Raw genomic sequence first — 12,023 nt, 5'->3', positions numbered from 1 at the left:
ATGATGACAGGTAGTGATCATGGTGATAGTGGTAGGTGGTGTTGATGGTGATGATGACAGGTGGTGTTAATGGTGATGATGGTAGGGGGTGTTGAAGGTGATGATAAAAGGTGATATTCATGAAGATGGTGGTAGGGGATATTGATGGTATTGGTGGTAGGAGGTGCTGATGGTGATGATGATAGATGGTGTTCATGGTGCAGGTGGTAGGAGGTGTCGATGGTGTTGGTTACAGGGGTGTTGGTGCTAATGGTGACAGGTGGTATCAGTGGTTCTGGTTGCAGATGATGCTAATGTGAATGGTGGTAGGTGGTGCTAATGTTGGTAGTGACAGGTGGTGTTCATAGTGCTGGTGCTAAGTGGGAAGTTCCACTTTCAGCTGGCTCCTCTCCCCTTTTTGGATAGTCCTCATTGTTAGGAAGTGATGATGATGATGGTGATGATGGACAGGTTGGATGAATGTCCAGAAGTGTGAAAAGATGAACACTGCTGGGATTGGGGAGAAGAGGAGCAGGGGAGAGAGGGAGAATCCATAGGAGGAAGCTGAGGCCACCTGTTTGCTCAGGTGGCTAGGAGACAGGGCAATTACTAATCTGATTTGAGTCCTGTTTTTATTTTTGTCATGCTTTGGCTTGGGGCAGTGGTGTTTAGTAATTTAGTCCAAATGTGTTTTGAAGAGTCTCAGCAAAGGGTAGTTCTAAAATCAATGGTTGTTAGAAAGAGTCTGCTGATGTTCCATGGAGATTAAAAGCTCAGGAGGGAGGAGAGGCAGTGCTTTTGGAGGCTGTGGGCCTGGGTCAGAGAGGACTGGCCCCTCCGGGAGCCAAAGGGAAGAAGCAAGGAGACCACCTTTCTCAACTTTCCTTCCTCCCCTCCCTGTTACCCTTCCTTTCTCTCCACTGGGCTGAGATAAGGAAAGGTTACAATTTGGAGAACAGGGTGAAGTGACTTTGGGGAGACAAAGGGAGAAGTTGGAGGGTTGCCTGGGGTATACAAGGATGACAGGGAGCAGAAATGCCAGTTCATTCTTTGTTAGACCCAAACTGGTTCTTCTGGGGCTGCTACTGGGGAGCAGAATGAGCTTGACAGAATCTGAGAATTGGGAGGAAAAATAATACCCCCTACACAACACGCCCACCAAGTGATCATCCAGCCTTTGCTTGAATACCTTCAATAAGAGGACACTTCTGCCCTTGGTCTATAATAAGCCAGCCTACATCCCTGGCCAGCTAAAGCGGCATTGTGGTGCGGTGGAAATTGGAGCCTGAGGATCTGTGTTCATATTCCAACTCCACCACTAACCATCTGTATAACCTTGGTAAACCACTTTACTACTTCTCCTGGCTTTAATTTCCTTATCTGTAAAATGAGTGCGGTTAAATTTGATGACCGTGGAGGTCTTTTACTAGATAGCATGCTGAACCTGGAGTCAGGAAGTCCTGTGTTCAAATCCTGCCTGAGACACTTACTTGTAATTATTCTCAAATATTTCAGGGATCCATGCTTTCATGGGTGGACATACTCTATATGTGGACACAGATTGCAACCCTTCACGCCCTTAGGAGATAGTCTGCAAGAGTTGCAGCAGCCAAAAACTCATGCCGCAGCCAACCTGGTGATGAAGCTCTGTAAACTGGGGTAGGCTTGTCCTCTGACAGCAGACAATGCTGTCCCTCTACCATCAGGTCTGTGCCGGAAACTTGGCAGCCTGTCAGAACCTGTCAGAGGTTGGGCTCTGCTGGCCCAGGCTTCCAGTAGAATGTGTGAAGAAGTTAGTAAGAGTATTTTTATCTGCATTTACAGATAAAGAAAGTAAGTGGCTTGCCCAAGGGTATACAAAGAGTAAATAGCAGAGGAGTCTTACATCCAGGTTTGCTGACTCAGGATTTTGTGCTTAAGGAAGTGGGGACATTCAACCTGAAGAAGGAAGGATTTGCAGAAGGAGAGAACAGCTGTGATTACTGTCTCTTATGAAGAAGAGGGATTGCGCTTATTCTGCTTAGGGCTGGCGGACCAAGAACCGGGAACAGTGGATGGGAGCCATAAAGGTCAGCTCAAGCCTGACATAAGGATCATAGATTTCGAGCCAGGAGGGACTTCAGAGGCAATCCCACCCAAGCCTCTCCTTTAACAATTGAGGATGCTATGTTCCTGAGAAATGATGTAACTTGTCCAACTGTACACAACCAGTAAGTGGCAGAATCAGGATTTGAAGTTAGGTCTTTTGATGCCAAATCTATCACCCCTTTGACGGTTCCATAATGCCTCCCTTGAGGAGAAACTTCTGAACAAAGAGAAGTGTCCTGAAAGGGGAAAAGAGTTATCCCCACACAGAATGGGCTTCCTCAAAAGACGGTGAGCTCTCTGTGCCTGGAGGTCTTCAAGCAGAGACTGGATGGCCACCTGTCAGAGATGTTGGGGAGGGGATGGCTGTTATGGGATTATTTGGATTGGATGACCTCTGAGGTCCTTTCCAACTCTGAGTGAGGCCATGTAGAGGTGGGAAGGACAGAAAGAAGGCATGCTTGCCTGTCTGGCCATGGTGTCACAGGACATGTGATCTGAGTACTGATCTAGTCAACAAGCACTAACTATTTGCCAGGCACTGTTCCATGCACAGGGTTTATAAAGAAAGGCAAAAATCATTCCTGCCCTCAAGGAGCTCACAGACTAATGGGGAAAGCACCATGGAAACAACTACGTACAAACGAGATATAGATAGGATAAATTGGAAGTTATTTCAGAAGGCACTGGGATTAAAGGAGATGGGGAAAAGATTCTTATAGAAGGTGGATGTTTAGCTGGGACTTGGAGGAAGCCACTGGCCAAATGAGAAGGGAGAGCATTCCAGATGGCTGGACAGTCAGAGAAAGGGCACAGCACCTAGAGATCAATTGTCTTGTGTGAAGAACAGCATGGAAGGCAGTGCTCTGGACCTTAAAGTATGTGTGGGGGGGTGTGTGACATATAAATAGACCGGAAAGGTAGGAAGGGACAAGGTTATGAAGAACATCAAAAGCCAAAAAAAGAGTTTTATATTGATCCAGATGGTGATAGGCAGTCAATATAGCAAGACCACTTTGAAAGCTGAGGGGAGATGGTCCTGTGACACCGTGGCCAGACAGGCAAGCATGCCTTCTTTCTGTCTTCTACCTGGCCTCACTCAGAGTTGGAAAGGACCTCAGAGGTCATCCAATCCAAATAATCCCATAACAGCCATCCCCTCCCCAACATCTCTGACAGGTGGCCATCCAGTCTCTGCTTGAAGACCTCCAGGCACAGAGAGCTCACCGTCTTTTGAGGAAGCCCATTCTGTGTGGGGATAACTCTTTTCCCCTTTCAGTCAGGGAGATGGCAGAGGGACTTGAGGCAGGTGGACAGAAGTCCAGGGATGAGGTGATTCTCGAGACTGCTCTCGGGGGATGGCGATATCTGAGGAGAGAAGGGTGAGGATACAAGAGATGGTGGGAAGGTAGAACTGATGAGACTCGGCCTTAGATTGGCTGTTGGGGGTGAGAGAGAGTGAAGAGTTGAGGATAACCCCTGGATTGTGAACCCAAATAATGGGGAGGATGGTGGTGATCTTGACAGAAATATAGAAATTAGGAAGAAGGGAAGGTGATTAGGAATGACAATGACAATAAGAAATAACAGATAGATCTCTATGGCACTTTAAGGTTTTCAAAGTGCTTTACATGTGACTTCATTTGATCCTCATAACAACCCCACAAAGCCAATTCTATTATTAGTTCCTTTTTACATATGGAGAAACTGAGACTCCAAGAAGCTAAAGTGACTTGCCTAGAATCACACATCTAAATAAATATCTGGGGCTGGATTTGAATCAGTTCTGGTTCCAGGTATATCTATCCATCTAGCTTCCTTGATAGCTTCTATTTCTTCAAGCAGAATGGAACTCATTATCTTTTCCCACACCATCTAGCTTCCTTGATAAGCCTGACACCCCCTTTCCTTCTTGAAGTAGGCTGGGTTTTGATCTGGAAATCCATGAGGTACCAGGGTATTTTCCTAACAATTTGGAGGGATAGCAGAGGGAGAGGTTTCTATAACTTCCCTTCTTCCTTCCCTGTGGAGTCAGAACAAAAACTCTGCATTTGGGTCCTCAGGGACCGAGGGGCTGCTGTCTGACTGCCTGGCCCCTGGCAATGGGTGATTTGGAAAAACCTTCATGGTGCTGAGTATGTATTTATAGCATCTGCCGTGATGGGGTCAGGGAGGAAGGCAGTCTCTGAGTTTCAGGGAGGAGCAGAGAACCTTTCGGGGTCAGAGATTCAAAATTGTGCCCTCCCATTCTCCCCAGATAGAGGTCAGGGGCACAAGATAAGATGGGGGTGGGGGAAGGTTATCTAAGTGCAGGGAAAGCAGGGGTGCTGATCTAATACCAGAGCATGTGTTGTAGGGGAAGCAGGCAATGAGGTATAATAATGACGATGATGAAAATCATCATCAGTCTCAGTTTCCCCACATGTATAATGAGGATAATGATAGTTACCACTTTTCAGGGTTGTGAGGATCAATAGATAGCATTTATAGGGTGTTTAAGGTTTATACTTATTTATATAGGATAATAGCTAGCATTTACAGAGTGCTTTAAGTTTTATTTTTATTTATATAGGATAATAGCTAGCATTTATAGAGCGTGTTAAGGTTTGCAAAAGGCTTTACAAATATTTTCTCATTTGATCCTCACAACAACCCTGGGAGGTAGGTTATGGGGCATGGGCTGTGGTTATCCCCATTTTGCAGAAGAGAAAACTTGAAGCAGATGGATGTTAAATGACTTGTCCAGGGTCACAGAGCTAGGAACTATCTGAGGCAGGATTTGAACTCAGGGCTTCCTGATTCCAGGTCAAATGGTCTATCCATTGGGCCACCTAACTGGGGTTATGGAAAAAACAAACAAAACAAAACAAAACACTGACCTTAGAGCTGAGTTCTGGGTTCAAGCTTGACTCGTTACCCTTGTTGTTTGAGTGAGATGGATTCTTACATCTAATTTTCCAGCCCTAAACTCTCTGCTGACCTCCAGACTCACATTTCCAACTGCCATTCAAATATCTTGACCTAGATGTTCTGCAGATTATCTTCATGTCAATATGTCCAAAATGGAACTCATGATCTTTTCCCCAATTCCTCCCCTCTTCTTAATTTTCCTATTACTTAATTTTCCTTTTACTTAAATTTCCTGTTACTACTAAGGGTACCACCACAGTCCTCCAGGCTCACAACCTAGATGTCCTCAACTCCTCACTCTCACACCATACTTTCCCCTCCCCTAGCCCCCCACTCAATATGATATCTGCTTGTTGCCAAAGCCTGTCGATTTCCCCTTTATACCAGCTATCACATTCTACCCTTCTTCTCCTCTGATGCTGCGACCACCATGGTGCAGAGCCCTCATCACCTCATGCCTAGACTAGTGCAATAGCTGCTGGGAAGTCTGCCTGACCATCTTCCATTCAGCTGTCAAAGCCATCTTCCTAAAGCACAGGTCTGACCACGTCAACCCCCTCTTCAGTAAACTATATGGGCTCCCTATCACCTTTAGGATAAAATACAAAATCCTCTTTTTTGTCATTCAAGGCACTATACAATCCCTCCAGTGCCACCTCTCCAATCCTCTTATATCTCTCCTACCGTGTACTCTTTGATCCAGTGACACTGGCCTTAGTGCTATTCCTCAAACTAGTCTGCCTTTTCACTGACTGTCCCCAGGCCTAGAATTCTCTCCCTCTTAGTCTCTGCTTCCTGACTTGCCCTGCTCCCTTCGAGTCTCAGCTAAAATCTCATTTTCTACAGGAAGCCTTTACCTGATCCACTCCAGTTGATTGGAATTTTTCCTTCTATTGATTATTGCTAATTTGCCCTATATATTATTTGTTTCTACATAGTTATTTGTATGTTGTCTCCTCCATTAGACTGTGAGCTCCTTGAGATTATCTTTTGCCTTTCTATGTATCCCCAGTACATATGACTGGTACATAGTAGGCACTTAATAAAATGCTTGTTGACTCACTGCCTTGGATGTTGTGTGACCCTAGGTAAGATAGTCTTCATCTGTAAAATGGAGAAGATAATCCTTGTGCTTACATCATAAGACTGTGGTGAAGATACTGCTTTGTAAACCTTGCAGCACTAGTGAGAGTTCTTCTTCCTCTTGCTCCTCCTCCTCTTCCTCCTCCTCCTTCTTCTTCATCATCATCTTCTTCTTTCTCCTTCTTCTCTTCCTCCTCCTCCATCATCACCATCATCATTATCATCATCATCATCATCACCATCACCATCATCACATCATCATCATCTTCTTATTCTTCCTCTTCCTCCTCCTCCTCTTCCCCCTTCATCATCACCATCATCATCATCAACATCATCATCATCATCTTCTTCTCTTCTTCTTCTTCTTCTTCTTCTTCTTCTTCTTCTTCTTCTTCTTCTTCTTCTTCTTCTTCTTCTTCCTCTTTGTCCTTCTCAACTTATATTCAGTGAAGGTCAGATAGATCTTGGCTCAGGTTGCTATTCTATTATCATTCTTTATACACTTAATATTCAACAAATTATTGTGCAGTTGAATGACATGATTTTTTGTAATTGAATAAAAGTATAGGGATACACATGGATAACCCATATCAAATTGCTTACCATTTCAGGGGTAAGGAAGGGAGGAAGGGAGGAAAAGAATTTGGAATTCAAAACTTTAAAGAAACCCTGAATTTTAAAAAACTGTTTTTACATGCAATTGGGAAAAATAAAATATTATTTAAAAATAAAAAATTAGGGATACAAGCTCATATTCTGTAGATTCACTGAAGGTGTGTTTGAGACAACTCCAGTAGCAGGCAGGATGATGGGAATGATATGTATGTTAGCCTGTTCCCTCATGGTTTTGATTTCTTGTGTTACATACTTATACAGGGTGTCCCAAAAATCTGAGAGCTTAAAAGCTTAAAATGGCACTAAATCCTTTGGGACACCTTGTATAGTGAAAGCTTTTCATTCCATGTAAATTAGAGGTAGTGAGTATTCAGTATGGTGACCTCTATTTAAGACTATACATAAATTTTTATGAGTTAATGTCACGTCTGGGCGATTGTGAGCAAATATTTTGTCAGTGCTATTGCTTTGATTCAAAAACAGTTTATTTATTGAATTCTCAAGGCCCTTTTGGGCCTTTGTAATTGTGGGAGGGATGTTTTTCTTTTTTTTTTTTTAGTTTGTGAAAGATACCAAGTTCCTGATACATAATTCTAGTCACTAGTTCATGTCTTGCTGAGTATTTGGTATGCACTAAATTTTTGCCACTGTACAGTTTCAACCATTTCCTTGCATAATCCATATCAATCATTAAGTCTGAGCTCTTTAAGGATGTCCCTTCTGTAATTTCTGGTGGCAATTTCCTGATCCTGGGTTGCCTTTATATACTTTTCCACTTCTGCAAACAAATCCACTTGACTTAGTCATTTGTCTGATGCTTCTTTGTTGACAAATTGTTAGTGAGTTCATGTGGATATTGCCCATGGAGGGCCTTTTGATTCCATTCTTGAATCATATCTGTGTCATTGGCTGCATATGAAGGCACACCACTTTTGATTACATTTAACAAATCCTGCAACACATACTTATTGTCAACCTTCCTATTACTTTGCTCTAGAAGCCCTTTGGTAAGTTTTTAATCTGCTTATCTAAAAGCAATTGTTAATTATCTTCTTCCTTTTTGAAGAAGATTTCTTCATCCTTCTGTAACTGCCTTAGGATGTTGGAGCCCCATGTTTCATAAATATCATATGAGTTTTTGATGGGATATTTTCCAAATCTGTGATCTGTTTTATATTTCTTTTCATTTATTTATTTATTTAACATATTTAGTTTTCAGCATTGATTTTCACAAGAATTTGAATTACAAATTTTCTCCCCATTTCTACCCTCCCCCCTGCCCACTCCAAGATGGTGTATATTCTGGTTGCCCTGTTCCCCATTCAGCCCTCCATTCTGTCATCCCATTCCCCTCCAATCCCCTTTCCCCTTACTTTCTTGTAGGGCAAGATAAATTTCTATGCCGCATTGCCTGTGTATCTTATTCTCTAGTTGCATGCAAAAACTTTTTTTTTGTTTTTGAACATCTGTTTTTAAAACTTTGAGTTCCAAATTCTCTCCCCTCTTCCCTTCCCACCCTCCCTAAGAAGTCAAGCAATTCAACATAGGCCACATGTGTATCATTATGTAGAACCCTTCCACAATACTCATGTTGTGTAAGACTAACTATATTCTGCTCCTTCCCAACCCATCCCCCTTTATTGAATTTTCTCCCTTGACCCTGTCCCCTTTCCAAAGTGTTTGTTTTTGATTACCTCCACCCCCATCTGCCCTCCCCTCCATCATCCCCCCTTTTTTATCTTCTTCCCTCTTCTTTCCTGTGGGGTAAGATACCCAATTGAGTATGTATGGTATTCCCTCCTCAGGTCAAATTTGAAGAGAGCAAGATTCACTCATTCCCCCCTCACCTGCCCTCTCCCCTCCTCCCACAGAACTGCTTCCTCTTGCCACCTTTATGTGAGATAATCCACTCCATTCTATCTCTCCCTATCTCCCTCTCTCAATATATTCCTCTCTCATCCCTTAATTTGATTTTATTTCTTAGATATCTTCCCTTCATCTTCAACTCACCCTGTGTCTACACTCTCTCTCTCTTTCTATATATATATACACATACATATATACATACATACACATTCACATATATACATATATATATATACATAAACATATATATATATAAATATATATGCATATTCCCTTCAGCTACCCTAATACTGAGGTCTCATGAATCATACATGTCATCTTTCCATGTAGGAATGTAAACAAAACAGTTCAACTTTAGTAAGTCCCTTGCAATTTCTTTTTTCTTGTTCTTTTTCTTGATTACCTTTTCATGCTTCTCTTGATTCTTGTGTTTGAAAGTCAAATTTTCTATTCAGCTCTGGTCTTTTCATGGAGAAAGCTTGAAAGTCCTCTATTTTGTTGAAAATCCATATTTTGCCTTGGAGCATGATACTCAGTTTTGCTGGGGAGGTGATTCTAGGTTTTAATCCTAGCTCCATTGACCTCCAGAATATCGTATTCCAAGCCCTTTGATCTCTTAATGTAGAAGCTGCCAGATCTTGGGTTATTCTGATTGGGTTTCCACAATACTCAAATTGTTTCTTTCTGGCTGCTTGCAGTATTTTCTCCTTGATCTGGGAGCTCTGGAATTTGGTGACAATATTCCTAGGACATTTCTTTTTTGGGATCTATTTGAGGAGGTGATCGGTGGATTCTTTCAATTGCTATTTTGCCCTGTGGCTCTAGAATATCAGGGCAGTTCTCCTTGATAATTTCTTGAAAGATGATATCTAGGCTCTTTTTTTGATCATGGCTTTCAGGTAGTCCAATAATTTTTAGATTATCTCTCCTGGATCTATTTTCCAGGTTAGTGGTTTTCCCAAGGAGATATTTCACATTGACTTCCATTTTTTCATTCCTTTGGTTCTGTTTTATAATGTCTTGATTTCTCATCAAGTCACTAGCTTCCACTTGCTCCAATCTAATTTTTAAGGTAGTATTTTCTTCAGTGGTCCGTTGGACCTCCTTTTCCATTTGGCTAATTCTGCCTTTCAAGGCATTCTTCTCCTCATTGGATTTTTGGAGCTCTTGCAAAAGAGCTAGTTGAGTTAGTCTATTTTTTAAGGTGTTGTTTTCTTCAGTGTATTTTTCAGTATTTTTTGGGTCTCCTTTAGCAAGTCATTGACTTGTTTTTCATGGTTTTCTCGCATCCTTCTCATTTCTCTTCCCAATTTTTCCTCTACTTCTCTAACTTGCTTTTCCAAATCCTTTTTGAGCTCTTCCATGGCCTGGGACCAGTTCATGTTTTTCTTGGAGGCTTTTGGTGTAGGCTCTTGCACTTTGTTGACTTCTTTAGGCTGTATGTTTTAGTCTTCTTTGTCACCAAAGAAAGAATCCAAAGTCTGAGACTGAATCTGGGTGAGTTTTTGCTGCCTGGCCATATTCCCAGCCAACTAACTTGACCCTTGAGTTTTTCAGCAGGGTATGACTGCTTGTAGACTAAAGAGTTCTATGTTCCACGTTTGGGGGGGAAGCGCCAGCTCTGCCACACCAGCACTCCTCCTTCCCCAAGAACCCCCAACCCGGACTGGGCTTAGATCTTCAGCAGGCTATGCATTCCTGCTCTGATCCGCCACTTAATTCCTCCCACCAGGTGGACCTGGGGCCAGAAGCAACAGCAGCTGTAGCTGCCCCACCTCCGCCGCCCGGGCCTGGTGGCTGAACTGTGAACTCCTTCCACTCCTGCAGCTTTTCCCACTAACCTTCTCCGCTGTCTTTGGTGTTTGTGGGTTGAGAAGTCTGGTAACTGGCATAGCTCACCGATTCAGGGTGCTAGGGCCCGCTCCGCCCAGCTCCTGGTCTGGTTGGTCTGAGCCACTCACGCTGGGCTCTGCTCCACTCCGCTCCCAGCTCCCAGCTCCGTGTGGGATAGACCTCACCCAGAGACCATCCAGGCTGTCCTGGGCTGGAGCCCTGCTTCCCTCTGCTGTTTTGTGGGTTCTGCAGTTCTAGAATTGGTTCAGAGCCATTTTTTATAGGTTTTTGGAGGGACTCGGTGGGGAGCTCAAGCTGGTCCCTGCTTTCCAGCCGCCATCTTGGCTCCTGTTTTATATTTCTTAAAGTGCATGTTAAGGCTGGTGCTGCATAGATGTTGATAGGTTTAAATATGTTCTTACTATTATATTTTGATTTGTGGATACCAAGAAGCCATTACTCAACATACAGGGCCATAGGTCTCCCCTTTATAGTTTTATTTGCAGTGTGTCTTAATTGAAGAAAACCAAGGAATTTGTAAATATTATTTGTGCTAATCGGTTTAATATAACCTCCAGATTCAAGTTCAGTGCCTTCGATCTCTATTTTTCCTTGGTGTGAATTAAGGATTTTGTACTCATTGAGTCTGATTATTTGGAGAATAGTCCAAATAATCTCTGAGCCTGAAATGGGAGACATAAGGGTGGTATCTGGGAGATTCTGGCTGCTCTCATTGGACTCACTCTTCCTCTAAGGACTTCAAGTCTTAGGGTTGGAAGGAAATGTTGAAGTCTGTGAGACCAGCTCTGACGCTGCATCAGTCCCCAGCAGTGGATCCCAACTCCTTAGCATGACAGGTCTTCTCCTATATGAACTTCTGGGAGAAAGGAAAAGCCTGGAGAACTTGCAGGCCATGTGCATAAAAGTGACTCATTTTATGAAATCTGTCTTCTTTTATGCCACAGTGGGTTTGAGGATTCACTTCAGTTGAATTCAGTTCTCTTCAAGTCTCTTTTACAACTGACTAGGCAAGAGGTGATGGATACCTGCACTGGGATGGTGGCCATGGGAGAAGAAAAGAGCACAGTCATAGAATCTCTTGTTGGAAGGGAATTGAGAGGCCATTGGGTTCAACCTGCACCTGATAAAGATACCTCCAAAGGGAGGTTATGCATCTGGTCCTTGATCAAAGAGCTCCAAGTAGGGAGGCCTTATTTCCTCCCAAGGCAGCTCACTTCCTGTAGGGTAGCCAATCATTAAGGAATTTTGCTTTTTGCAATGATACAATAAATTTAATCCCTCTTGCAGGAGATAGTAGCTTAATGGAAAGGGCAATAGATATGGAGCCAGGAAGACTTGGGTTCAAATTCCACTCAGATACTTACTGGCTGTGTAACTTTGGTCAAATCCTTAAATCCCTCTGTGGCTCCATTTCCTCATCTATAAAATGAAGAAGTTGGATTCAGTGGCCTCTATGGTCCCTTACAGATCAAAACCTATGACCCTATGACATACTTGAAATCAGCTCCCATGTTCCCCAAGAGTCTTCTTTCCATAGGCTAGAGAGGAGGGGATGACTGGGAGATGTAGAATCAATCAGACTTGGCAGCTGACTGGTAGTGGGCATGGTGGTGGTGAGCAAGAGGGAAGAG

Source organism: Trichosurus vulpecula, chromosome 8 (assembly GCF_011100635.1).
Source record: "Trichosurus vulpecula isolate mTriVul1 chromosome 8, mTriVul1.pri, whole genome shotgun sequence".
Classification (NCBI taxonomy): domain Eukaryota; kingdom Metazoa; phylum Chordata; class Mammalia; order Diprotodontia; family Phalangeridae; genus Trichosurus; species Trichosurus vulpecula.
This window is presented reverse-complemented; position numbering follows the sequence as displayed.